The sequence below is a fragment of the Scyliorhinus torazame genome, chromosome 7 (genome assembly GCF_047496885.1).
Source record: "Scyliorhinus torazame isolate Kashiwa2021f chromosome 7, sScyTor2.1, whole genome shotgun sequence".
Taxonomy (NCBI): domain Eukaryota; kingdom Metazoa; phylum Chordata; class Chondrichthyes; order Carcharhiniformes; family Scyliorhinidae; genus Scyliorhinus; species Scyliorhinus torazame.
The window spans coordinates 210,553,300-210,579,543 of NC_092713.1; the positions used below are offsets into that span (position 1 = coordinate 210,553,300).

Sequence of the window (26,244 nt, forward strand, 5' to 3'; positions counted from 1 at the left end):
ATATCGTGTTGTGTAACCCGTGGACACACACAAACAGGCTATGTTCTTCCCAAACTCTGGGGCGACCTGACGCCTCAGTCGGCACTTCAAAATGTCATTGTGCTGGATTATTTTGAGTTTAAAGGAGCAGAGATCAAATAAAATGGACTCAATCCCTCAGGGTGCCATTTGTATTCCACTCTAGTCGAGCCCCCCTTTTGCATGAATTTGGGTCTTCTGCAAACGAAAAGGCAGGTTTGCTGGAGCCTCTTGCAAACAGGAACTGACAGACATTAGGCTTTTAAGAGGTGTGCGGCCAATGGAAGTCAAAAGTGACATGCACGTTTTAAAATCTGATCACGGGGAAAATGGAGGCGCAAACAAGACATGTCAGCACCCACAATGGCAGGCAACCCCCCATTGTAAAAGGGTGTTCCATTTTTTGAACTTCACCCATCGTGTTAACACGATGGCCCAGGATATCAATCACAATAGAAAAACAGTTAACGTGATCGTATTTGACTAACTATATTAAAAAAAATTACAAAGTGATCAGGGTCTTGGTGAAACCTAAGATGGCGGAAGTGACGCAGAATGGCGCCGAGTTGAGGGGGGTAAAGCAAGAAAGTAAGTCAGTGGTGGTTTGGGATAAAAAGAACTATTTTAACATGATTTATTTCCAATGCACGGAGAACGGTGGTTGTGTGTGGGATGTAGGTGCAGAGGTGGCTGGGGGGGGCGAGGCGGTGAGGAGCTGGTGACCGTTGGGCGGCGGCACGGCTCGAGCTCAGACTCGTGTAGGGGACTCGCGGCGGCGGCTCGCGCCTGCTGCCGGCCGCTGGGGGAGGGGTGGGTGGGAGAGGAGCGGACGCTGATTGGCTGAGAGCGGCCGGGCTGTCACCAACAACAAGACAAGTCGGTAAGTGCACAGACACACGGGGAGAGAGAGAGGGAGAGAGGGGAGGATTAAAAAAAAAATGCGAACCTGCACGGTCAATATTGAAATCAAGGCCGTCGGGGGCTACTACATTTTCTTTGCATTGTGTATAGGGTGGGGAAGGAATACTTTTAGCAACATAGGGTCCGTTTTTTGGTGTGTATGTGTATAGGGTGGGGGTTGGTGGAGGAAGGAGACACTGTCCACCAAGCTAGGCCTAGGACAACCAGCCAATAGTACTGTGGAGCAGCATTGAAATGCAGGGCTATTGAGAGATTTGGGGGAGGGTATTGAGCCGCATTTGGGGTTTTCTGGTGGGGGGGAGAAAAACAAAGAAGCGGTCACGTTTGGTGTCTGCTCTATTTTTGTTTTCTCTATCTGTCCCCTACGTTCTCACCCGCCCCCCTTGATAGTACAAGTGTGCTAGGATAACTGAGGATGAAGGGCAGCCATGTTGCATCAGGAACTTTTCATACAAGAGCTTAATCCAACTCGGGTGTGATTTTTTTTTTGTGGGGAATTATAGACGTATACGATCTTTAAACAAAGTAAGGTAAAATGTCGTTAATTTAAATGAACTGTCATTGCAAAAGGAAGGAGTACGGGACCCGAAGGCAATCGAGAGGAAGAAAGGTTAAGGTGAGTTGGAGCCCAAGACTGACATCAGGGGGGTTTAACATTCCCAGTTTGTAAATCGAGTTTCAAATCAGAGTAAAATTTGAGGTTTAATGAATGGGCAGGTAAGACGATGTTGTTTCATTGCAGATCTTATTGGACTCTTCAAGATCGAGATATTAACATTTCTAGAAGGTTATTCAAGAGGAGGAGCAAGAGTGGTCATAATGTACAATGCAGTGGAGTTACAGTATTTTAAATAAGGATGAAGGTCATCTGATGGGATATAATGCATGCAACAATTTTAAGAAATGTCAAATTTTTGCATTTTGTACTTGTGATATTTCCTTAAATTTACATTTGAAGATGCAACATACTTTAGAAGGCCTACTTGAAGTGGGTCGAATTTAGGCTCCTACATGGCCAGAGTTTATTGCTTATATTTTCGAATTTCTTTTCTCTTCCCACTTCCTGCTCTCCTCTCTCCCCCCCCCCCCCCCCATTACTTAAAAAGACCACCTGTCAGAAAGCATGAGGAGAGGAGGTAAAATTGCAATTGACTTAATACCAATTTTGTTGTGGTTTAAAGTTGGCCTAGGACAGCACAAGATGGTCAAGAAGCATTTGCTTGAATATAATTGTGGCTCTCCTGTTTTCTTTGGCATAGGTATATTTAATACTAAAACAATATAAAGATGTATAATGTACCATTGTAAATTTTTTGCTAATTGAACATTTTTCCATCCTGTTATTCTGCCATATGTTTGTGTTCAGCTGCTAGGAAATGTGAATTCTGACTTGGAATATTTCTATAATTATTAGCGGCTTCCACAATGTAAATCCATTTTGTTTGAGAATAAGTTTTGCTTCTCCCTCAAACATCCAAAAATATGTATATAAATGGTGGATATATAATTTGAAATCATTTTGAAAGAAATGATGTAAGCAATGCTTTAATGGAAAATGTCTTTGGATGTAGATTCATGCGACCTTGCAATTTCATGTTTTGTGATGTTTCATGAATGCCTGCGTAACGTAATGTTAAAATATTTCATATAAGTAGTTGTCTTTCCTTTTTAAGCTGTTGAAATAGGCTGGTTTAAAATTCAAATTGTGATTGCTCATATGTGGTCTGATTAAGATATTGAGTCTTCATGCATTATCTGACATTGAACCAAACAGTGTGATCTACATTTGATGAGTTAATTTACAAAACTCTGCAATTTTCCCAGTGGTTCAACAAGTTTTAAAAGTGGTAAATTGAGCCACACAGGCAATGATATTACACTGCTCAGTCTCTGGACTGCACCGTATTAGCTGATCTGTTACAAAAGCAGTAAGAAGTGCTACATCACCTGAGATAGAAGAGGAAATTGGTCAGCTTTTCAGTGTAACTGCTTTTGGCTCTTGTTGGAAGCGAGCATCTATGAATGTCAGATGAGGAGAGGAAGAGGCTTAATTTTTATGCTCTTAACAGTCCAAGAGCCTGATGATATTTAAAAGTAAAAAATTACAGGAGAGTGACTTGAGCGGTACCACAGTTTCATCCTTTAGGATGGAGAACATTAGCATGGTAGTTTTTCCGAAGTAAGAGTGGGAATCCCATTGAAGGAAACAACAGTACATTTTTATTCTTTCATGGGTTGTGAATATCACAGGCAAGACCACCATTTGGTGCCATCCGTAATTTCCCATGAGGTGGTGGTGAGCTGCATTTGTGAGCTGCTGCAGTCTTGTTTGGTGTCGTTAAGTCCATAATATAGTTAGTAAAGGAATTTCCTGGTTTTGACAGGTGAGAGAATGGCAAAGTAGTTTGCAGATCGTAGTGCTCCCATGCATTTGCTGTTCTAGAGGTCATGGGCTTGGAAGATGCTTTCAAAGGAGCCTTGGTGATTTGAAGTGCATCTTGTATGTGTGTCAGTGGTAGAGGGAGTGATGTTTTAAGCTGGTGGATGGTGTGCTGGCATTATTGCTGTTTTGATTAGTTTTAGTCCAGGTGAGGTAGCTTTGAACATCTGCAGGCCAGAAAAGTACTATTATCCAAACTTCTTTGCTCCTGTGTGGTTGGAATAACTTTGATTTGAAGTTTTGTGAGCTGTTGTAACTGGAATAAGCTCTTCTGCTTGTTGTCTCTGTTCTGCCATTCAATAGCTCATCTGCATCTCAATTTAATCCATCTGCGTTGGCTTCATTAAAAAAAATATATTTATTAATTGAGCTTCTCTAAGTATCTCAAAAAGAATTCAGTAAAAGCAATTGTGGATTCCTGAGATGAGAGCATTGAATGTAATGTATCCAAACTTGTTGACAATACAAAGCTAGGTGGGAAAGTACACTGAGGCGGATGCAAAGAAGCTTCAAAGGTACATAGTCCAAATGAGTGGACAACAAGGTGTCAGTGCAATGTGGGAGGGTTATCCACTTTGGGGGGGAGGAGGGGGAATAGAAAAGCAGAAGATGTTTAAATGGTTGAGAAGGGGAAATATTGGCATTCAAAGGGACCTGGGAGTCCTTGCATATGAACCACAAAAAATATGTAGATACAGCAAGCAATTAAGAGCACAAATATAATTTTGGCCTTAATTCCAAAAGTTACTGACGTATGTATAAAGAAGCTTATTGTAAGCATATGGGGTCTTGATGAGGCCACAGGTGTGATGCTGTACACAATTGGCTGTCTTGCCCAAGCAAGGATATTCTTTCCCTCCAGGGACTGCAATGAAGGTGCACTAGACAGAAGCCTGGTGTGAGTTTGAGTTGACTAGGACTATGTTCCCTAGAATTTAGGAGAATGGAAGTTGATCTTGTTTAAGCATGTACAATTCTTAAGGTGCTTTGATAGGATAGATCCTGAAAGGGTATTTCCATTCGTCTAGAACTGGGGCTCGCAGTTTCAGAAAAAGATGAGAAATTTGTTCACTCAAAGGATTGTAAATCTTTGGAACTTTCTGCCTCAAGGTTCTGAATGCTTTGTTGTGGGCTAAATATTTAAGACAAAAGTTGATATATTTTTGGGTACTAAGAGATATGGGGATTGTGCGCAAAGGTGAAGTTGAGGTAGAAGATCGGTCGTGACGTTTGAATAACGGAATAAGCTCAAGGAAGAACAGTTGCTTCACAGCTCCAGGGTTCCAGGTTCGATTCCCGGCTTGGGTCACTGTCTATGCGGAGTCTGCACGTTCTCCTCATGTCTGCGTGGGTTTCTTCCGGGTACTCCGGTTTCCTTCCAAAGATGTGCAGGTTAGGTGGACTGGCTATACTAAATGGCCCTTAGTGTAAAAAAAAAAATGATTAGGTGGGGTTACGGGGACAGGGTGGAGGTGAAGGGATAGTGTGAAGGTATGGGTGTAGATAGCTCTTTCCGATGGCTGGCACAGACTCGATGGGCCGAATGGCCTCTTGCACTGTAAATTCTATGAGTCTATGACCTACTCTGGCTCGTATGTTTTATGTTCTTTGGCTAGAAAAATCTTATTTATCTCTGATTTAAAATTAATTGAGCAGCATCTAAGTGCTTTTTGTAAGAAAGTGTTTGACATTTCTACCACCTTTTGCATGAAGGGGTGTTTCCTAATTTCTCCCTTGAATCCCCTATCTTTTGAGTTTGATGTTATGTCCCCTTTTGAAGACTCCTTCAACATCAGGAAAAGATTCTCTCTCTCTACCTGATAAATCTTTTTCAAAATCATAAAACCTCAATCAAGTTGCCTCTTAACTTGCTATATTCCAGGGATGCAAGGCTGGTCCATTAAAATCACTTCTTATAATTTGTCCTTCGATGTGGCGCTGAGGACCCGGGTTCGAATCCCAGCCCTGGGTCACTGTCCATGTGGAGTTTGCACATTCTCCCCATGCCTGCGTGGGTTTCACCCTTACAATCCAAAGATGTGCTGGTTAGGTGGATTGGCCTTGCTAAATTGCCCCTTATTAGGGGGGGGGAAAAAAATGGCTACTCTTAAATTAAAAAAAAAAAAAAACAACAATAATTTATCCTTCAAAGCTAAAAAATAGACTGGAACTAGGGGCCACAGTTTAAAATAAAACAATAAGTAAATTTAGAATACCTAATTATTATGTTTTTCCCAATTAAGTGGCAATTTAGCGTGGCCAATCCACCTAACCTGCACATCTTTGGGTTGTGGGAGTGAAACCCACGCAGACATGGGGAGAATGTGCAAACTCCACACGGACAGTGACTCAGAGCCGGGATTCGAACCCGGGTCCTCAAGCGCTGCAGTCCCAGTGCTAACCACTGTGCCACATGCTGCCCCCGACACAGTTTAAAAATAAGCAGTCTCCCATTTAAGACAAATAAGAATTTTTTTTCTCAAGTCATGAGACTTTGGAACTCTCTTCCCCAGAGAGCTGTGGAGGAAGGGACATTGAATATTTTTAATGCAGATTAACTAGATTCTTGACTAACAAGAGAGGGTAGGTGGAATGTGGAGTTAAGGCTACAATCAGATCAGCCATTATTGAATGGCAGAGGAGTCTTGTGGGGCCAAATGGTCTACTCTTGCTCCGAATTCATATGCTTGCATGAATGGTCTGATTCAGCCTCTTGCTCTTGCCAGGGAGGGGGAATTGAGTTTGTAGTCTGGAACAAAGGCTATGGCTTTGGTCTTCTCAATATTTAATAGGAAATTTCTGCTTATCCATTCCTGGATTTTGTCAAGCAGTCTGATAATGTAACCATGACAGGGCTAAAGGAAATTGTGGTGATGTAGAGCTGAGTGTTGTCAACATGTATTTTAGTGTAAGTGTGACTTGAGTTACAAGGTTCTGGGTTCAAGTCCCACTCTAGGATTTGAACTCAAAAATCCAGCTGACACTCCAGTGTAGTATTAAAGGAGTGCCGTAGTGGTCGGAAGTGCTGTCTTTCAGATGAGATTTTAAATCGAGGCCCTATCTGTCTGCTCGGGTGAATGTAAAAGATTCCATGCCGCCAGAAGAACATACTCGACCAAGTGCAGGCAAGGTTTCCCAGTGTCCTTGCTAATAGTTATCCCTCAATTGTTTTTTTTTAATGTTGAATATGTGGTTACTACATTGCTGTGTGTGGGAGTATAATCTGTGCATATTGACTGTGTTCCCTACATTACTACTGTACCTACGTTTTAAAAAGTATTTCATTGGCTGTAAAATGTTTTTGAGATGTCCTGGAGTCATGAAGAGATCTACATAAATGCAATTATTTTTATTTTTCATGTGAAACCTGTTCCTGCATTTGAGGATGATGTTCCTGAGGGGCAGTGTGTAGATGCGAAATAGATGGGGAGCAAGAATAGATCCATGGGGGATACCAGAGGCAATGAGTGGAAGGGAAAGAATTGCAGTTGATTCTCTGGATATCGTTAGATACTGAAGAATGGAATGAGTAATTGCATTCCCACCCAGCTGTAAGATGGGTGGGAAGCATTGGAGGAAGATTGTGTGGTTACCTGTGTCAAAGGCTGCATATGGGTAAAGAAAAACTAGGTGGAATAGTTTACCTTTGTTACATTGACAAATAATGTAATTTGTGACTTTGATTAGGGATATTTCAATACAGAGGTGGGGTGGAAACTTGATTGGAGAGATTCAGACATGGAGTTCTGTGAAAGATGGGCATAAATTTGGGAGTTATCATTCAAGGACTTCCGAGTGAAAGGGAGATTGGAGATGGAGCAGTAATTTGCAAGGATGGTGGGTTGAGGGTTGTCTTAAGGAGAGAGAGGTGATTACAGCAGGTTTGATGAAGAGGGGCAGTACATGAGAAGTTAATTGTTAACTATCTGCGAGCAGGAGAACGAGAAGTGAAATTGGTTGGGCAGCAGTTTAGTAGCAATAGGGACAGGGAGACAGGATGTGGATCTCAAGGGTGGGATGGGCATGAAGGGGGAATAGAATAGAAGCTAGAGAAAGATCTGTGTTCAGGGCTGGGTTTGATGGATGAGGGCAAAGAATGGAACTGGCAGAGCCAAGTGATTCGATGGTCTCTATGATAATGACAAAGGTTCATGAATTCCTTGCACTTGTTGGAGATCAGAGTTGAGGGCGGGGGGAGGGATGTTTTGAGAAGGCAGTTTACAGCAAATAAAGGATTCTGGGTGTTATTGCATTCCATGATGACCTTGTAATAGTGAGCAGTTTTGGCAGGTGAGAGCAGGACTCCAGTGCTTTGTTGTTCAGCTAGGTCTGATACTGATTGGCTAAACCAGTTGTCTGCCATATCCACTCAAGTCTGCGCCTCTTGGATGTAAAGGTGCAGAAATGAAGTCCGTATTAGGACAAGGGAAATGTAATGGTTATATTAGAGTCGATGGCATTAAAGAAGGATGCAAGGGTGATTTGAGTGAGTCCGTAGTATCACAAATGTCATGTTAAATGGAAGGCCAAAGTAAATTGGGGGACATAGTTTTTTTTCAGGGATAGATGAAGAAAGAAGAAGGGTGGAGAGTAATACCAGAAAGTGATCAGAGATGGCCTTATTAGTGACCTTATCATAGGAGTAGCAATGTCACAAAAGATGGCAAGGTCAAGAGGATGGCCATGACTATGTATTGGGGAGTTTGCATGGAGGGAGAGAATAAGAGAGGATAAATGAACTCTGGGGAGAGAGTGGGATGAGTTGAGATGGTGGATGAAATCATTTGAGGATGAGAAGTTGCTTAAGTACTGGAGTCGAGGGAGGAAAACTGAATATATCTTGAGAATGTTTGGTAGAGAATGTGAATTTGAATTGGGCGGCACAATAGCACAGTGGTTAGCACTGTTGCTTCACAGCTCCAGGGTCCCAGGATTGATTCCCTGCTTCGGTCACTGTGCGGAATCTGCATGTTCTCCCTGTGTCTGCGTGGGTTTCTTCCGGGTGCTCCGGTTTCCTCCCACAGTCCAAAGATGTGCAGGTTAGATAGATTGGCCATGCTAAATTGCCCTTTGTGTCTAAAAAAAGGTCACGTGGGGTTACTGGGTTACGGGCATAAGGTGGAGATGTGGGTTTAAGAAGGATACTCTTTCCAATGGCCGGTGCAGCCTCGATGGGCCGAATGGCCTCCTTCTATGATTCAGGTGAGATGCTTAAAACACAGGAACTGAAGTCAGAGTGTGATGAGAACCACAATGTTGCTGTAACTATTGGGGTGGGGCAAGAGTTGGAAGATCTAGCCAGGCATGGAGAATTTATTTAGGGTAAAGGCGTCCTTGCCCCTCAACAAGGGTTCCATCAAGAGCATAATGCCAGTGCAATCATTTGCAGTAACCTCATGGGCTTTGTTCACAAGTGAATACATATTCTGCAGGGAACTGGAGGGGGTTCTAGTGATAGCTGATCCATTGACAGAGTGCACACAGTTAGTGGTGAGAAGGATAAGAAATAGGAGGAGGAGAGGATCGTTTGTCCCCTTGGGCCAGGTGAGGAGATTGGCAAGAGTAGCCTATTGCAGACTTGATGGATGGGCAGGTTGGTGAGTGAGTACGATGGGACATTTATGGTTACTGCTAGTAATTAACCAGTAGTGAACACCTTGATGGTTTGTTGGAGGATGCCAAGAAGGAAGCTGTAGGTTCAACTAAGAGGGAGTCAAGCTTGGAATTGTGGCAGGTGAGTAGAAATGTTAAGGTCAGTAATCAATGGTTAGGATAGGGATTTGTGAGTACCTGAGAGGAAATAAAAGTACAGCACAGGAATAGGCCCTTCGGCCCTCCAAACCTGCACCGACCATACTGCCCGTCTAAACTAAAGTCTTCTACACTGCCTGGGTCCGTATCCCTCTATTCCCATCCTATTCATGCATTTGTCAAGATGCCCCTTAAATGTCACTATCGGCCCTGCTTCCACCACCTCCTCCAGCAGCGAGTTCCAGGCACCCACTACCCTCTGTGTATATAAATTTTTTTTAAAAACCTGCCTCGTACATCTCCTCTCAGTCTTGCCCTTCGCACCTTACGCCTATGGCCCCTAGTAATTGACCCCTCTACCCTGGGAAAAAGCCTCTGACTATCCACTCTGTCTATGCCCCTCATAATTTTGTAGACCTCTATCAGGTCGCCCCTCAACCTCCGTCGTTCCAGTGAGAACAAACCGAGTTTATTCAACCGCTCCTCGTAGCTAATGCCCTTCATACCAGGAAACATCCTGGTAAATCTCTTCTGCACCCTCTCTAAAGCTTCCACATCCTTCTGGTAGTGTGGCGACCAGAATTGAACGCTATACTCCCAAGTGTGGCCTAACTAAGGTCCTATACAGCTGCAACATGACTTGCCAATTCTTATACTCAGTGCCCTGGCCAATGAAGACAAGCATGCCGTATGCCTTCTTGACTACCTTCTCCACCTGTGTTACCCCTTTCAGTGACCTGTGAACCTGTACACCTAGATCTCTCTGACTGTCTTGAGGCATGAAGAGAGTCAGAAGAAGAGAATAAATAAAAGGCAAAGTGATGGGGCTCGAGTCTGAAGTAGCAGCCAAAATACACCTGTATTTGGACAAATGAAAGAGACAAGTTGGATAGACCTGGTTGTATAGCAACCATAAAACCTGCATAAAAAACTGATTGTAGAAATGCAAATGGATAAACAACTGTAGGATTGAAACTAGAGAGTTCAGAGGCCTGTTGGAGAACATTGGCATAGGTGTGAGGTCCTTTGCCAACACCTTCCATAATCAGTGACCACAACACCTAGAAGAACAAGGGCAGCATGTACATGAGAAAGCCACCACCTACAACGTCCAGGTGCATAACCATCTTGTCTTGGAAATATATCATTTTTCCTTCACTGTTATGATCAAAAACCTGGAATACACTCCCTAACAGCACTGGGTATTACTAAATGAAATGGACTGCAGTAGTTTAAGAAGCCAACTCACTGCCAAATTTTTGAGGGATGTGAGAGGAATGCAGGTCTTGCCAACATTGCCCACATGCCATGATCAAATTGTTAAAAAATTAGTAGGGTGGAGTCAACATGAGCTCTTGTCCAAGTTCGAAGACAGCAGATGGGCATGTGAAGTTGAGAAGCTACTTGACAATACTGCATTGAAGATGAACTGATGGAGTATTTCCTTGAGGTCCAGCAAGTGATGTGGGACAAACAGAAAGATGGTGGCAAAATTGGAGGTCCAGAAATAGTGGAGAGGCAGGAACAGTTTCTAACTAAAGTTGAAAACCCAGTGACCTAGAACGAGCCAACAGGGGTTTGGCTACCCCAGTCTGTCAGTTACAGCAGCAGTGGGAAAGGGCTGTAAATTGAGCAGTGACATGAAAATTTAAACCTCAGAACACGGATAGCAGCTGGTTCTTAGTAGGGGTAAATTCAGTGCAGTCTGGAGTAGCCCAGGAATTTGAAAGTTGAGTTTGTGGGAAGATAGAGCTTACAGAACACAGGGCATGGTCACAGGTTGGGGGTTTAAGCTAGTAGTCAATTCATAGTTTTGGGCTAAAATGCATGTACCTGCTATTAGAGTCACGGGAACTTGAACAGCGGAAGAAAGGAGAGCGAGGGAGAAAGAGAAAAGGATGGCTTTGGATTGGCAAGGATTGAGAGATTCACAGCGAAGAGTCCTTGGGTAGCTGACTACCCAGGAGTCATCTTGAATAAGACCAATTGCAGAAAATGTAATTTCTGAGTTTCGTAAGGGCTGTTTTGGTACTATGACTGGGCAAAACATTTATTTGTAGATGGGGTTGACTTTCTTATTCACTTTTGCTGGGAAGGAACGGTCTGGTTGCTATTCCAAGATATTGGCTAGTTTGATTTTCTCAGTTGGTCAGTGGACTGATGTTATACTGAGCATTGTAGTCTGGGAATTTCCCAGGTTTGGTTAGTGGTCTCTTCTGTGTTTGCTAGCGCAGTGTGGAGATACTAAAATTGGGTTTCTGATGAGGGTAAAGGAAATGTTAAATGTTGTCAATCTTGCTGACTGTCAAGGGCAGCACGGTGACGCAGTTGTTAGCACAGCTGACTCACGACGCAGAGATCCCAGGTTCAATCCCGGCTCTGGGTTACTGTCCGTGTGGAGTTTGCACACTCTCCCCGTGTTTGCATGGCTTTCGCCCCCCCACAACCCAAAGATGTGCAGGGTCGGTGGATTGGCCACGCTAAATTGCCCCTTAATTGGAAAAGATGAATTGGGAATTATAGATTTATAAATCACTAACCAGTTGCACATGAGGTGGCTACCGCCAGAGTACTTTGATTTTGGCCCTTTTCACCCGGTTCTTTGCGGGGGGGGGGAACTTTATTAGTATGATGGGATAAGGTTATCACGTAAAAGGAATACCAAAAGTACAAGACCTGGCAGCAGACAAATAAAGAATCATCCTCGGATGTGGAATCCTCTCGAACTTTGTTGAGAAAATGGCGGCAGAGGTTCCTGCTGTGACTTTGGCCACTCCACTGATTGCTGAGATGCTTACAGGCATCTTGGCAGCGGAACTAAAAAGTTACGAGAGGCTGTCTGAGGACAATGTTCGAGCAATAGAAAAGGCCCTTGCCCCAATTCATGCAGCATTGTCAAAAAGGGACCAGACGGTAAAGGTGTGAGGTGCGGTGATACAGGGTGTGGAGATGACCTCTTGAGCCAGAGCGACCAGATCACCTCCCTGGAAGCGGTGACGGCGCATGTAGCCGGGGATAATAAGGCACTGAGGGCCATGGTGGACGATCTGGAGAATCCCTCCAGAAAGCAGAACTTGAGAATCGGAGGGCCACTGCGAGGTTCTGGAAGGCCTCAACGGAATACATGTTGCAGATGTTTGGGAAGATGGTGGGGGAGGGTGGAATGACATTCCCTCCCAAGTTGGATTGGGCTCTCTGGTCAATCAGGCAAAAGCCCCGTTCTGGTGAACCACAGCAGATGATCATCGTGTCGTTCCATAGTTGCCAAGAGAAGGAGCGAGTGGTGGGCAAAGGACGATCGGTTCTATAAATGGGAGAGCCATGCCATTAGGCTCTACCATGATGTGGGGGTGGAACTGGCTGAGAGGCCTGGTGCATTCACCAAGAACAGGAACAATGTTCTATTGATGTGGTATACCCTACACGCCTCTCTGAAAGACTATTTTGATGCGCCGGAGGGGGCAGATGCGCTTATGAAGAACCATGGGTTGGGGTTGGGCTGACTATAAATTGTATTTATCGGATGATCTCTATTTTGGGCGAGGGCAAGAAATTTTTGGATTTGTGTTTTTTGGGGGGCATTTCGGAGTTTGTATTTGTATTTTTTCTGTTCGTTTAGGTACTTCATTTCTTTGACTATTAAAGTTGGATGTGGATGGCGGGCTGGTTGGTGTTATGGTTATTTGTTCTGTTTTTACTCCGAGCGGGGCTTCCCTTTCAGCTGTAGAGTTAGCTAACAGGAGTGGGGTGGTGGGGGTACTTGCAGCTTATTACATTAGGGCAGTTTTAATGATGAGTTTAGGATTTCTGTTTTTATTTATGGGGGAGGGGGACGGGGGAGACTTTATTTACCCTTGTGCTGTTTACTGTTTTTTTTGAGTGTGGTAGAGGTTAGAGGCAAGCTGTGGGGGGAGGTGAGGGTATTGTTCTTTGGTGAGTACAACTTCTTTCTTTCTTCTGATTTGGGGGTGGGGGGTGTGGTTGACAGCCATCGTTTGTGGGCCCAGTATCGGCATTCTCTGGGCAGTTACTGGATTACCCCACATGGTGGAAATGGCTGACTTTGGATGGGAGGGGGTGGGGCTGGACAGCCCCCTATCTGGCTGGTCACTTGAAATGTACGAGGGTTGAATGGCCCAGTGAAGAGATCCAGGGTGTTTGCACACCCCTAAGAGTTTGAATGCTGATGTGGTGTTTTTGCGGATCAAGGACCAGACAAGGCTATGGAAGGACTGGGTGGGGCAGATATTCCATTCAGGCTTTGATAGTAGTGCCGGGGGGGGGGAGTTTGATTAATAAAAGGGTATCGTTTTTGTTGGTTAAAATATTGGCGGATCCAAATGGGAGGTATGTGATCGCTAATGGGTTGTTGGCAGGTACTCTGATGATCTTGGGTCATTTGAATGTGCTGGATTTGGACGATACAGCTTTTGTCAACAAGTTGCTGGCTTCTATTCCCGACCTGGACTTGCACCAGTTAATTGCGGGCGGGGGGGGGGGGGTTGGTGCGCATCGTGAGTGCCAAAAGCATTATTAGTTTTTATGGAACAGATGGAGGAGGGGGCAGACGGGTGGCAATTTGTACATTCAAGTGAGAAAGAGTTTTCTCATTTAAAAAATATTTATTAATGAGATGTGTGCCAGCATTTATTGCCTGTCCCGAATTGCCCTTTAGGGGGCTGTTAAGAGTCAACCACATTGCTGTGGGTCTGGAGTCACATGTTGGCCAGGTAAGGACGGCAGATGTCCTTCCCTAAAGGACATTAGTGAACCAGATGTTTTTTTATGACAATTAACAATGTTTTTGTGGTTATCATTAGACTTTTAATTGCAGATTTTTATTGAATTCAAATTTCACCTTCTGCAGTGGTGGGATTTGAACCTGGGTCCCCAGAGCATTACTCTGGGTCTCTGGTTAACTAGTCCAGTGACAATACTGCCACCGCCTCCCTACCAGGTCGACTCTCTCAAACTTTTTTGAGTTCGGTAGGCCTCTCCTTTCTGGGGTGAAGAAGGTTCAGATCTTGTGGATTAGATGTTGGAGCAGGGCCACTCTTGGCACCCCCTGTGGAGACTATATACGGCGTTGGCAGACAAAGGATTCTGTGAAGGGATATCCTCTGCCATTGGGGAGTACATTGAGGTTAACAGGTGTGAGACTATGTCTCCTTCCACATTATGGGAAGCAGGCCGTCATTAGGGGGGAGATAATCTCCCACAGTGCACATAAAGAGAACAGTGAAAGGGTGGAGAGGCCGAGGTTGGTGGACCGCCAGTATCGCTTGCCTGATCCCGAGTTATTGGCAAGTACGAAGAAGTCGCAGATGGAATTTGAGCTGTTCTTGATGGGCAAGGTGATGCACCAACTGCAACGCTTGAGGGAGACATTTTATGAATAAGGGGAGAAAGCTAGTCACCTGTTCGCACAGGTGACAGGCTACTCCTGGGAGGTAGTGCAGGTGAGGGACTTGAGTGGTGGGTTGGTCTCTGCCCCAGCGAAGGTCAATGCTGCTTTTTAAAAATAAATTTAGAGTACCCAATTAATTTTTTCCAATTAAGGGGCAATTTAGCATGGCCAATCCACCTAGCCTGCACATCTTTTGGGTTGTGGGGGTGAAACCCACGCAAACACGGGGAGAATATGCAAACTCCACACAGACAGCGACCTTGAGCCGGGATCGAACCTGGGACCTCGGCGCCGTGAGGCAGCAGGGCTAACCCACTGTGCCACTGTGCTGCCCCAGTGCTGCTTTTGAGGCCTTTTACCAAAGCATCTATAAATCGAAGCCCCTGGAGGATAAGGTTGCACATGATGGAATTTTTGGATGGTTTGTCCATCTCAGTGCGAGGGAAGTGAAGAGCTCGAATCCCTGTTGAGCCTCTTGTATAGTTAAAATTATTTAAACATTGTTTTAAATCCCATACTTAAAGTTACAAAGCCAATGTGCAGAGTGGACAATCCAACTCACTGCTTGCTCCAAAAAACAATTCAAATTGAAGCCAATTCATGGTCTCAAGAGAGACCTACAAGATTCAAGCTGAAAAGAAAAGGTGTTGCACCTCATCTTGCGCTTGATCTCAGCCAAAAGGCCGAGAAACCATGTATAGGGACTAGATTTCGAGGGCCTTTGCTATTGCTCCACTTCTGTTTTCTCCCACAAAAGTTACTTCCAACTCCTGTAGCAGTGGCCACTCTTGAGGATTTGGAGGCAGTTCTGGCAACATATTACATGTCGATGTTAGCCCCAATCTGTGGAAATCATCTGTTTGTGCTGACTGGTTTGGACTCCTCATGGGGGAGGGAGTGGCTGGGGAGGTTTGGGGACGAGGGGAAATGCGTCTGTTTCGAGGAGCTGTTGGATGAATTTCAACTCCCAAAGTATAACATATTTGGTTTTTTTTTTCAGGTCTGTGACATTTTGCTCAAGGCGATTTCTTCCTTTCCCCTGGTCCACTCTTTTAGATAGGATCCTTTCAATGACCGAGTTGGGGGAGGGGTAGATCGCTGATATTTATGGTCAGATCATGTCGATGGAGCAGGCTCTGTTGGATGCAGTGAAAAAGGAAATGGGAGGGGGAACTGGGCCCAGTCCTTTGTCAGGGGGAGGGGGTTCATGGATGCTCTTCATAGGATTAACTCTACCTCCTCATGTGCTAAATTCAGTTTGATTCAGTTCAAGGTGGTGCATAGGGCACACCTGACCAGGGCATGGATGAGTGTTTTTCCTGGGGATGGAGGACTGGTGCAAGTGATAGTTCTCTGGGGCTGGCGAATCATACACCGATATTCTGGTCATGTCCTAAGCTTCTGGTTCTCCTCCATCAACACCATGTCAGGGATTCTTGGGATTGAACTGTGGCCTCGTCCACTGTTGGCCGTTTTCAGAATCTCTGACTCGCTAGAACTGTAGATGGGGGTGAAGGTGGATGCCTTCGCCTCGCTGATAGTTCCATGCAGTGCTTCCTCCTGGTTTAGTGACCTTGTGGAGCTTTACACCATCGAGGGGGCTGGCAGAAGGGTTCTACTCGTGGTGGCAGCCATTCATTTCCTATTTCAAGGAGCTAGTCACCATTATTGGGGGGTGGGTGGTGTGGCTTGGTTAAGTTTTTGTTTTGTAGGTTTGGAAGGGTAGGTAAGTTTGGAGTTGTATGTGTTGTGGTTTTGCTGTGTAATATTGAAACATTTTCTTAATAAAAATATTTAAAAAAACATTGGGAAGATGGGATCCTGCTGAGATGTCATGGCTTCCACGGTTGAATAATCTGTTAACATAGTTATTTATTTTATTTGTGCTACCACAGGCCTGGGAGATGCAAGGAACATTACGGGTAAGGCAGATGAACTTAGAGCTTGGATTAGTACTTGGAACTATGATGTTGTGGCCATTACAGAGACCTGGTTGAGGGAAGGGCAGGATTGGCAGCTAAACGTTCCAGGATTTAGATGTTTCAGGCGGGATAGAGGGGGATGTAAAAGGGGAGGTGGAGTTGCGCTACTTGTTCGGGAGAATATCACAGCTGTACTGCGAGAGGACACCTCAGAGGGCAGTGAGGCTATATGGGTAGAGATCAGGAATAAGAAGGGTGCAGTCACAATGTTGGGGGTATACTACAGGCCTCCCAACAGCCAGCGGGAGATAGAGGAGCAGATAGGTAGACAGATTTTGGAAAAGAGTAAAAACAACAGGGTTGTGGTGATGGGAGACTTCAACTTCCCCAATATTGACTGGGACTCACTTAGTGCCAGGGGCTTAGATGGGGCGGAGTTTGTAAGGAGCATCCAGGAGGGCTTCTTAAAACAATATGTAGACAGTCCAACTAGGGAAGGGGTTGTACTGGACCTGGTATTGGGGAATGAGCCCGGCCAGGTGGTAGATGTTTCAGTAGGGGAGCATTTCGGTAACAGTGACCATAATTCAGTAAGTTTTAAAGTACTGGTGGACAAGGATAAGAGTGGTCCGAGGATGAATGTGCTAAATTGGGCGAAGGCTAATTATAACAATATTAGGCGGGAACTGAAGAACATAGATTGGGGGCGGATGTTTGAGGGCAAATCAACATCTGACATGTGGGAGGCTTTCAAGTGGCAGTTGAAAGGAATACAGGACCGGCATGTTCCTGTGAGGAAGAAAGATAAATACGGCAATTTTCGGGAACCTTGGATGACGAGTGATATTGTAGGCCTCGTCAAAAAGAAAAAGGAGGCATTTGTCAGGGCTAAAAGGCTGGGAACAGACGAAGCCTGCGTGGAATATAAGGAAAGTAGGAAGGAACTTAAGCAAGGAGTCAGGAGGGCTAGAAGGGGTCACGAAAAGTCATTGGCAAATAGGGTTAAGGAAAATCCCAAGGCTTTTTACACGTACATAAAAAGCAAGAGGGTAGCCAGGGAAAGGGTTGGCCCACTGAAGGATAGGCAAGGGAATCTATGTGTGGAGCCAGAGGAAATGGGCGAGGTACTAAATGAATACTTTGCATCAGTATTCACCAAAGAGAAGGAATTGGTAGATGTTGAGTCTGGAGAAGGGGGTGTAGATAGCCTGGGTCACATTGTGATCCAAAAAGACGAGGTGTTGGGTGTCTTAAAAAATATTAAGGTAGATAGGTCCCCAGGGCCTGATGGGATCTACCCCAGAATACTGAAGGAGGCTGGAGAGGAAATTGCTGAGGCCTTGACAGAAATCTTTGGATCCTCGCTGTCTTCAGGGGATGTCCCGGAGGACTGGAGAATAGCCAATGTTGTTCCTCTGTTTAAGAAGGGTAGCAAGGATAATCCCGGGAACTACAGTCCGGTGAGCCTTACTTCAGTGGTAGGGAAATTACTGGAGAGAATTCTTCGAGACAGGATCTACTCCCATTTGGAAGCAAATGGACGTATTAGTGAGAGGCAACACGGTTTTGTGAAGGGGAGGTTGTGTCTCACTAACTTGATAGAGTTTTTCGAGGAGGTCACTAAGATGATTGATGCAGGTAGGGCAGTAGATGTTGTCTATATGGACTTCAGTAAGGCCTTTGACAAGGTCCCTCATGGTAGACTAGTACAAAAGGTGAAGTCACACGGGATCAGGGGTGAGCTGGCAAGGTGGATACAGAACTGGCTAGGCCATAGAAGGCAGAGAGTAGCAATGGAGGGATGCTTTTCTAATTGTAGGGCTGTGACCAGTGGTGTTCCACAGGGATCAGTGCTGGGACCTTTGCTCTTTGTAGTATATATAAATGATTTGGAGGAAAATGTAACTGGTCTGATTCGTAAGTTTGCAGACGACACAAAGGTTGGTGGAATTGCGGATAGCGATGAGGACTGTCGGAGGATACAGCAGGATTTAGATTGTCTGGAGACTTGGGCGGAGAGATGGCAGATGGAGTTTAATCCGGACAAATGTGAGGTAATGCATTTTGGAAGGTCTAATGCAGGTTGGGAATATACAGTGAATGGTAGAACCCTCAAGAGTATTGAAAGTCAAAGAGATCTAGGAGTACAGGTCCACAGGTCATTGAAAGGGGCAACACAGGTGGAGAAGGTAGTCAAGAAGGCATACGGCATGCTTGCCTTCATTGGCCGGGGCATTGAGTATAAGAATTGGCAAGTCATGTTGCAGCTGTATAGAACCTTAGTTAGGCCACACTTGGAGTATAGTGTTCAATTCTGGTCGCCACACTACCAGAAGGATGTGGAGGCTTTAGAGAGGGTGCAGAAGAGATTTACCAGAATGTTGCTTGGTATGGAGGGCATTAGCTATGAGGAGCGATTGAATAAACTCGGTTTGTTCTCACTGGAACGAAGGAGGTTGAGGGGAGACCTGATAGAGGTATATAAAATTATGAGGGGCATAGACAGAGTGGATAGTCAGAGGCTTTTCCCCAGGGTAGAGGGGTCAATTACTAGGGGGCATAGGTTTAAGGTGAGAGGGGCAAGGTTTAGAGTAGATGTACGAGGCAAGTTTTTTACGCAGAGGGTAGTGGGTGCCTGGAACTCGCTACCGGAGGAGGTAGTGGAAGCAGGGACGATAGGGACATTTAAGGGGCATCTTGACAAATATATGAATAGGATGGGAATAGAAGGATACGGACCCAGGAAGTGTAGAAGATTGTAGTTTAGTCGGGCAGCATGGTCGGCACGGGCTTGGAGGGCCGAAGGGCCTGTTCCTGTGCTGTACATTTCTTTGTTCTTTGTTCTTTGAGATTATGAAGTTAGATTGCACCAATTGTTGCTACCTTCTGAATATGAGCAAGAGGAATAAATAGAGGGAAAAACTGTAGTGGCATAAAACATTTGTGACTGGCAATGTTGTCTAATATGCAGCTTGCAAAGTAAATACCTTTTCACTTGTAGTTTTTGTATGAATTTGAGTCCAAAATGATTCATGAAGTTTCTTCAGCATGCCTATGTCATTTTATAACACCTCTAGTAATGGGTAAACTCAAATTGAATGCAGTATTTATTTCTGTAGATAATGTAAAATACAAGTTAAAACTTGATATTTTGCAACCAATTTCAACCTATTTAAAGAAGGACTTTTTCCTATCCTGCCTAACATTGCCCCTGTAGGAATTGGCTCCTTGCTGAAGCATGATTGCATGTAGCAAGGTGCCCTAGATCTTGCCTGAATTAACTTTTCTTTGCATTTACTGGTGCAGGAGATAGTCTTCCCTGATCTTGTTTTGAACCTGGTGGCAGCCATTCCCGAACCTGGGGTTCTAGGGCTGAATATATAATCATCTTTGATGTGGGCTCATTCAGTGCAGAACTGATCTCCAGGCTTTGCCCAGTTTGGTCTGGTCTGGCTTATTATTGGATTAAAGTCAAATAAGCCACCGTGAAGTTCCTAAAGTTTATAATTCTATAAAATGATTACCATTGTTGTGTAGCTGTGATTGATGTGGTGTGACCTTGATGAACAACTTTATATGCTTATGCATTTGTTGATTAAATTAGACGGTTTTAATTTTTTCCTTAGCTTTTACACCATTAGGATTTGGGACACTTGCAATGAGAGACCAGCCTCTTTGGTGTTATAAGTGTAAGTGAGGATGCCATTGGAATCTGGGTGGGCATCCAAGTCCATGCAGTTTTGGTAATTTGATTAGTGAATTGGTCATGTCAACAGTAAAATGCAATAATGTACAGAAAGTAATTTAAATTTAAATTTTTAACATGGGTAGAAATAGGAGTTTGGGTGGGTGGGTGTGAAAGGTCTAGCAAGGATGAGGAACTTTAATCCGTATAATTAAAGAAATAATACTGGAAAAATAATAGATTAAATGGCAACACATTTCCCTGGATTTAATTTGACCAAGTTTTTTGTCATCTCACCTAATATCTTGTGTGGATCAGTGTTATGTTTTCCATGTTGCTCCTGTGAAATGCCTTGGGATATTCTTACATTAAAGACTATAAAATTAACTGGAAAGAGACTTGTTGAGTTTTTTGTCTTGCGCTCACAAGGACAAATGCAAGAATGTCAAATTTCAAACTATTACAATTATGCTGCACGAGAAAAGGGTACTGATTGGTTGGCAAGTCGACTTTTGACTCGGGTGTTGCCATGGAGAACAGGGAGCTATGGGATCCCCAGCTAATTCAAAAATGGCACTATGCTTGGACATATATTAATATGCAGGGGCCCATGCTTTACAAAAGGATAATACATGTTGCTTATAGCACACTTAATTGAGCCACATGTTTGACTGATTTATCTTAAATTATTTGTTAGTGTAGCTATTAGTGCACTCAGAAATTTAGCAAGTGCTGCCTAATCGTGAAATCAGAATTAGCAGTAGACATTTTAGGGTTTGCAAGCCTGGCTGGTTGAGTACAGTTGGTGCTCTGCCTATTATGAACAAACTGAAGCAATGCGCTACTTGTTTTAAGCAACCAGCCATTGGGATATGTACCTGACATTGCACCAGCGCTGAATTTCATACACAATGTTGTTCATTTGTGTGGTAGGCAGAACTATGCAGTGGCTACGTGAGTGGTGGTTTCCACAAACCAAATGTTGCCATCAGTCCAGAAAGAGGCTATGAAAACAACACGGATGGACTCCAGATCAAGCATTGGCATATATTGGACTATGTTATTGTACAATAGCGAGATCTCAATGATGTGTGCTACCCACTGCCCAAAAGCTGCCGAATGCTGGTCAGGCCATAGGCTTCTCCTTGAAGATTAATGTCTAAAAGAGCCAAGACTCACCAGGAGCACAAAGGAAGCTTGATGTAACGGTCCTAAAAGACTCACCCAAAAGACAAACTAGAACAAAAATTAGCTGTAGAGATTGGTATCCCAGAAAATGACAAATATCATCAAATAATTTAAAAAAAAGTTAAGGTATGTCACTCATTGTTATCAGATGGAAGCACTGATTGGTTTGACAAAACTGGAGTCGATGGCATTGCACCCGAGTATGGAGGAGCTCACATGAATTGGAAACTTGTGAGTTTCTATCTGGAACCAGGACACTATGCTCAAGATTACAAGGAGGCTTCTCTAACTCTCCTGTCAAATGGAAGGGAAGAAGTCCATCTGTGATGATAATCAAGGTATTTCACCTCTCTCCACCGCAGGAAAAAGACTTTTGCATGGTTTATTGTCAACAGGATTGGCACGCATCTTGGAGATTTAGTGCACCTGGAATCTGTGGCTTTTGTGCTGGATGAAGCCAGTCAACATGATCTTCGCAGCATGTCAAATTCCAGAATGTTCCTGTGAACATACCATGAGCTGTCTCTGGTGAACTGACCAAGGCCTTTGACACAGTAAACTGTGAAGGTTAGTGGATGACTATACAAATATGGGTGCCATGAAAAGATGACTGGGGTCACCCACTCATTTATGATGGCACGGTTTCCAGTGTTGCAAAATGGTGCCTCACCAGATGACTGTCCTGACACCAATGGCACAAGCAAGGCTCCAGTTCTGTTTGACATCTACCTTCTTTGTGTAAGCACTCCCAAGATCTCAACATGAGAACATAGATTTTGTTCAGGACAGACAACAAAGACTCTAGGCTCACACAGTTCACAAAACAGCTGCTACATTAACTCTTGTTTGTCAGTGACTGACGCTGTCCTATCACGTGCCAATGGAGACATTCAGCTGCTTATGGACCGCTTTACCCAAGCCCCAGAACATTTCAGGCTTTGAATGAGTCTGTAAAATACTAACCAGCACCAGGCCTAAATATTCCAGGATTCCATAGTCATAATCAACAATACCCCTCTCAACTCTGTTAAGAATATTTGCTAACTCGGAGAGCGTCCTGTTCAACAGCGCTACATTGGATGACGAAATCGTCCATAATCTGGCAAAAGCTAGCTCCGCATTTGGTATGCTCACCCACAGGCTTTGGAGAGGGCATGGCGTTTGTCTCAAAACAAGATCAAAGTTGGCAGTGTTTCTAGCATCAGGGGCTGGTTTAGCACAGTGGGCTAAAAAGCTGGTTTGTAATACAGAACAAGGCCAGCAGCGCGGGTTCAATTATTATTATTAATCTGTGACTGAGGCATGGGCAACCTACTGGCATCACATGAAGCAGATGAATTCATTCCGCCGTTACTGCCTTTATCTGCAACATATGTGACAAAATCCTGAACGCCTGTTCTTGCAAAGTGCCGCATATCTGGTATTGAAAGTATGTTCATGGGAGCTCTGCTTCACCAGCAAAGCCATGTGGTAGGATTCCTGCATGCCAAAGGTGGAATCCTACAGTTAGCTGAGCAGAAGATCCCTGCACCGTGGGATGTCCTAAACTTGGACACAAAAAAATTCTGAAGACCAATCTCCAGAGCCTGTAACTTGGACCCCACTATATGGGGGGAAAAGCAACTTTGGACAAATCCAAATGGAGAAGTCTGTCATCAAGCAATTCAAACATTGTGAGCTGACTAGTGAACACCCCACAAAGCCAGTGTCTTCACCCATCCCTCCAATGGTGACTTCATATGTAATATTTGCAGTTGGATCTGCAAACTAAGATTTGTGGGTGTTGCTTACTGGATGAGCATTTACCCATTCTTTTTTTTAAAAAATAATATTTTATTGAAAATTTTTGGTCAACCAACACAGTACATTGTGCATCCTTTACACAACATTATAACAATACAGATAATAATGACCTTTTTTATTTAAACAAGAACAAAAGAAAACAACAACAAATAAATAAATATTAAATAACAAAAATAAAAACTAGCCCTGATTGGCAACTGCCTTGTCTCAGGCCACAACCCCCCCCCCCCCCCCCCCCCCCAAGTCCTGGGCTGCTGCTGCTGCCTTCTTTTTTCCCCCATCTATCTTTCCGCAAGATATTCGACGAACGGCTGCCACCGCCTGGTAAACCCTTGAGCCGACCCCCTTAGGACGAACTTAATCCGCTCTAACTTTATGAACCCCGCCATATCATTTATCCAGGTCTCCACCCCCGGGGGCTTGGCTTCTTTCCACATTAGCAATATCCTGCGCCGGGCTACTAGGGACGCAAAGGCCAAAACATCGGCCTCTCTCGCCTCCTGCACTCCCAGCTCTTGTGCAACCCCAAATATAGCCAACCCCCAGCTTGGTTCGACCCGGACTCCTACTACTTTCGAAAGCACCTTTGTCACCCCCATCCAAAACCCCTGTAGTGCCGGGCATGACCAAAACATATGGGTATGATTCGCTGGGCTTCTCGAGCACCTCGCACACCTATCCTCCACCCCGAAAAATTTACTGAGCCGTGTTCCAGTCATATGTGCCCTGTGTAATACCTTAAACTGAATCAGGCTTAGCCTGGCGCACGAGGACGACGAGTTTACCCTGTTTAGGGCATCTGCCCACAGCCCCTCCTCGATCTCCTCCCCTAGCTCTTCTTCCCATTTCCCTTTTAGTTCGTCCACCATAGTCTCCCCTTCATCCCTCATTTCCCTATATATATCCGACACCTTACCGTCCCCCACCCATTTCTTCGAGATGACTCTGTCCTGCACCTCTTGTGTCGGGAGCTGCGGGAATTCCCTCACCTGTTGCCTCGCAAAAGCCCTCAATTGCATGTACCTGAATGCATTCCCTTGGGGCAACCCATATTTCTCAGTCAGCGCTCCCAGACTCGCGAACTTCCCATCCACAAATAGATCTTTCAATTGCGTTATACCTGCTCTTTGCCACATTCCATATCCCCCATCCATTCCCCCCGGGGCAAACCTATGGTTGTTTCTTATCGGGGACCCACCCAATGCTCCGGTCTTTCCCCTATGTCGTCTCCACTGTCCCCAAATCTTCAGTGTAGCTACCACCACTGGACTCGTGGTATAGTTCCTTGGTGAGAACGGCAATGGGGCTGTCACCATAGCCTGCAGGCTGGTCCCCCTACAGGACGCCCTCTCTAATCTCTTCCACGCCGCTCCTTCCTCCTCTCCCATCCACTTACTCACCATTGAAATATTAGCGGCCCAATAATACTCACTTAGGCTCGGTAGTGCTAGCCCCCCCCTATCCCTACTACGCTGTAAGAATCCCTTCCTCACTCTCGGAGTCTTCCCGGCCCAAACAAAACCCATGATACTCTTTTCTATCCTTTTGAAAAAAGCCTTCGTGATCACCACCGGGAGGCACTGAAACACAAAGAGGAATCTCGGGAGGACCACCATCTTAACCGCCTGCACCCTCCCTGCCATTGACAATGCTACCATATCCCATCTCTTGAAATCTTCCTCCATCTGTTCCACCAACCGCGTCAAATTTAGCCTGTGCAATGTGCCCCAATTCTTAGCTATCTGGATCCCCAGGTAACGAAAATCTCTTGTTACCTTCCTCAACGGTAGGTCTTCTATTTCTCTACTCTGCTCCCCTGGATGCACCACAAACAGCTCACTCTTCCCCATGTTCAATTTATACCCTGAAAAATCCCCAAACTCCCCAAGTATCCGCATTATTTCTGGCATCCCCTCCGCTGGATCCGCCACATATAGTAGCAGATCATCCGCATATAAAGATACCCGGTGTTCTTCTCCTCCCCTAAGTATTCCCCTCCATCTCTTGGAACCTCTCAGCGCTATCGCCAGGGGCTCAATCGCCAGTGCAAACAGTAATGGGGACAGAGGACATCCCTGCCTTGTCCCTCTATGGAGCCGAAAATATGCCGATCCCCGTCCATTCGTGACCACACTCGCCACTGGGGCCCTATACAACAGCTGCACCCATCTAACATACCCCTCTCCAAACCCAAATCTCCTCAACACCTCCCACAGATAATCCCATTCCACTCTATCAAATGCTTTCTCGGCATCCATCGCCACTACTATCTCCGTTTCACCCTCTGGTGGGGCCATCATCATTACCCCTAACAGCCTCCGTATATTCGTGTTCAGCTGTCTCCCCTTCACAAACCCAGTTTGGTCCTCATGAACCACCCCCGGGACACATTCCTCTATTCTCATTGCCATTACCTTGGCCAGGACCTTGGCATCCACATTGAGGAGGGAAATTGGTCTGTAGGACCCGCATTGTAGCGGATCCTTTTCCTTCTTTAAGAGAAGCGATATCGTTGCTTCTGACATAGTCGGGGGCAGTTGTCCCCTTTCCTTTGCCTCGTTAAAGGTCCTCGTCAGTAGCGGGGCGAGCAAGTCCAAATATTTTCTGTAAAATTCAACTGGGAATCCGTCCGGTCCCGGGGCCTTTCCCGTCTGCATGTTCCTAATTCCTTTCACCACTTTTTCTACCTCGATCTGTGCTCCCAGTCCCACCCTTTCCTGCTCTTCCACCTTGGGAAATTCCAGCCGATCCAAGAAGCCCATCATTCTCTCCCTCCCATCCGGGGGTTGAGCTTCATATAATTTTTTATAAAATGTCTTGAACACTCCATTCACTCTCTCCGCTCCCCGCTCCGTCTCTCCTTCCTCGTCCCTCACCCCCCCTATTTCCCTCGCTGCTCCCCTTTTCCTCAATTGGTGTGCCAGCAATCTGCTCGCCTTCTCTCCATATTCATACTGTACACCCTGCGCCTTCCTCCATTGTGCCTCTGCAGTGCCTGTAGTCAGCAAGTCAAATTCCACATGCAGCCTTTGCCTTTCCCTGTACAGTCCCTCCTCCGGTGCTTCCGCATATTGTCTATCCACCCTCAAAAGTTCTTGCAGCAACCGCT

General features: G+C 45.0%; 1 protein-coding gene across 7 annotated transcripts in view; it reads left to right on the forward strand.

Annotated features, from left to right (window-relative positions):
• Positions 1–526: 526 nt before the first annotated feature.
• LOC140426821 (uncharacterized) overlaps positions 527–26,244 on the forward strand; it is a 416,125-nt gene continuing 390,407 nt past the window's right edge. For 3 of the 7 annotated variants that reach the window (XR_011948298.1, XM_072512039.1, XM_072512038.1), the window contains exon 1: positions 930–1,555. The gene's annotated coding sequence lies outside the window, so the exon portion shown is untranslated. Of the gene's footprint in view, positions 607–864; positions 899–929; positions 1,556–1,681; positions 1,761–2,056; positions 2,076–26,244 lie in introns of those variants that run through there. The other 4 variants (XM_072512040.1, XM_072512042.1, XM_072512041.1 and 1 more) reach the window with 4 other exon arrangements.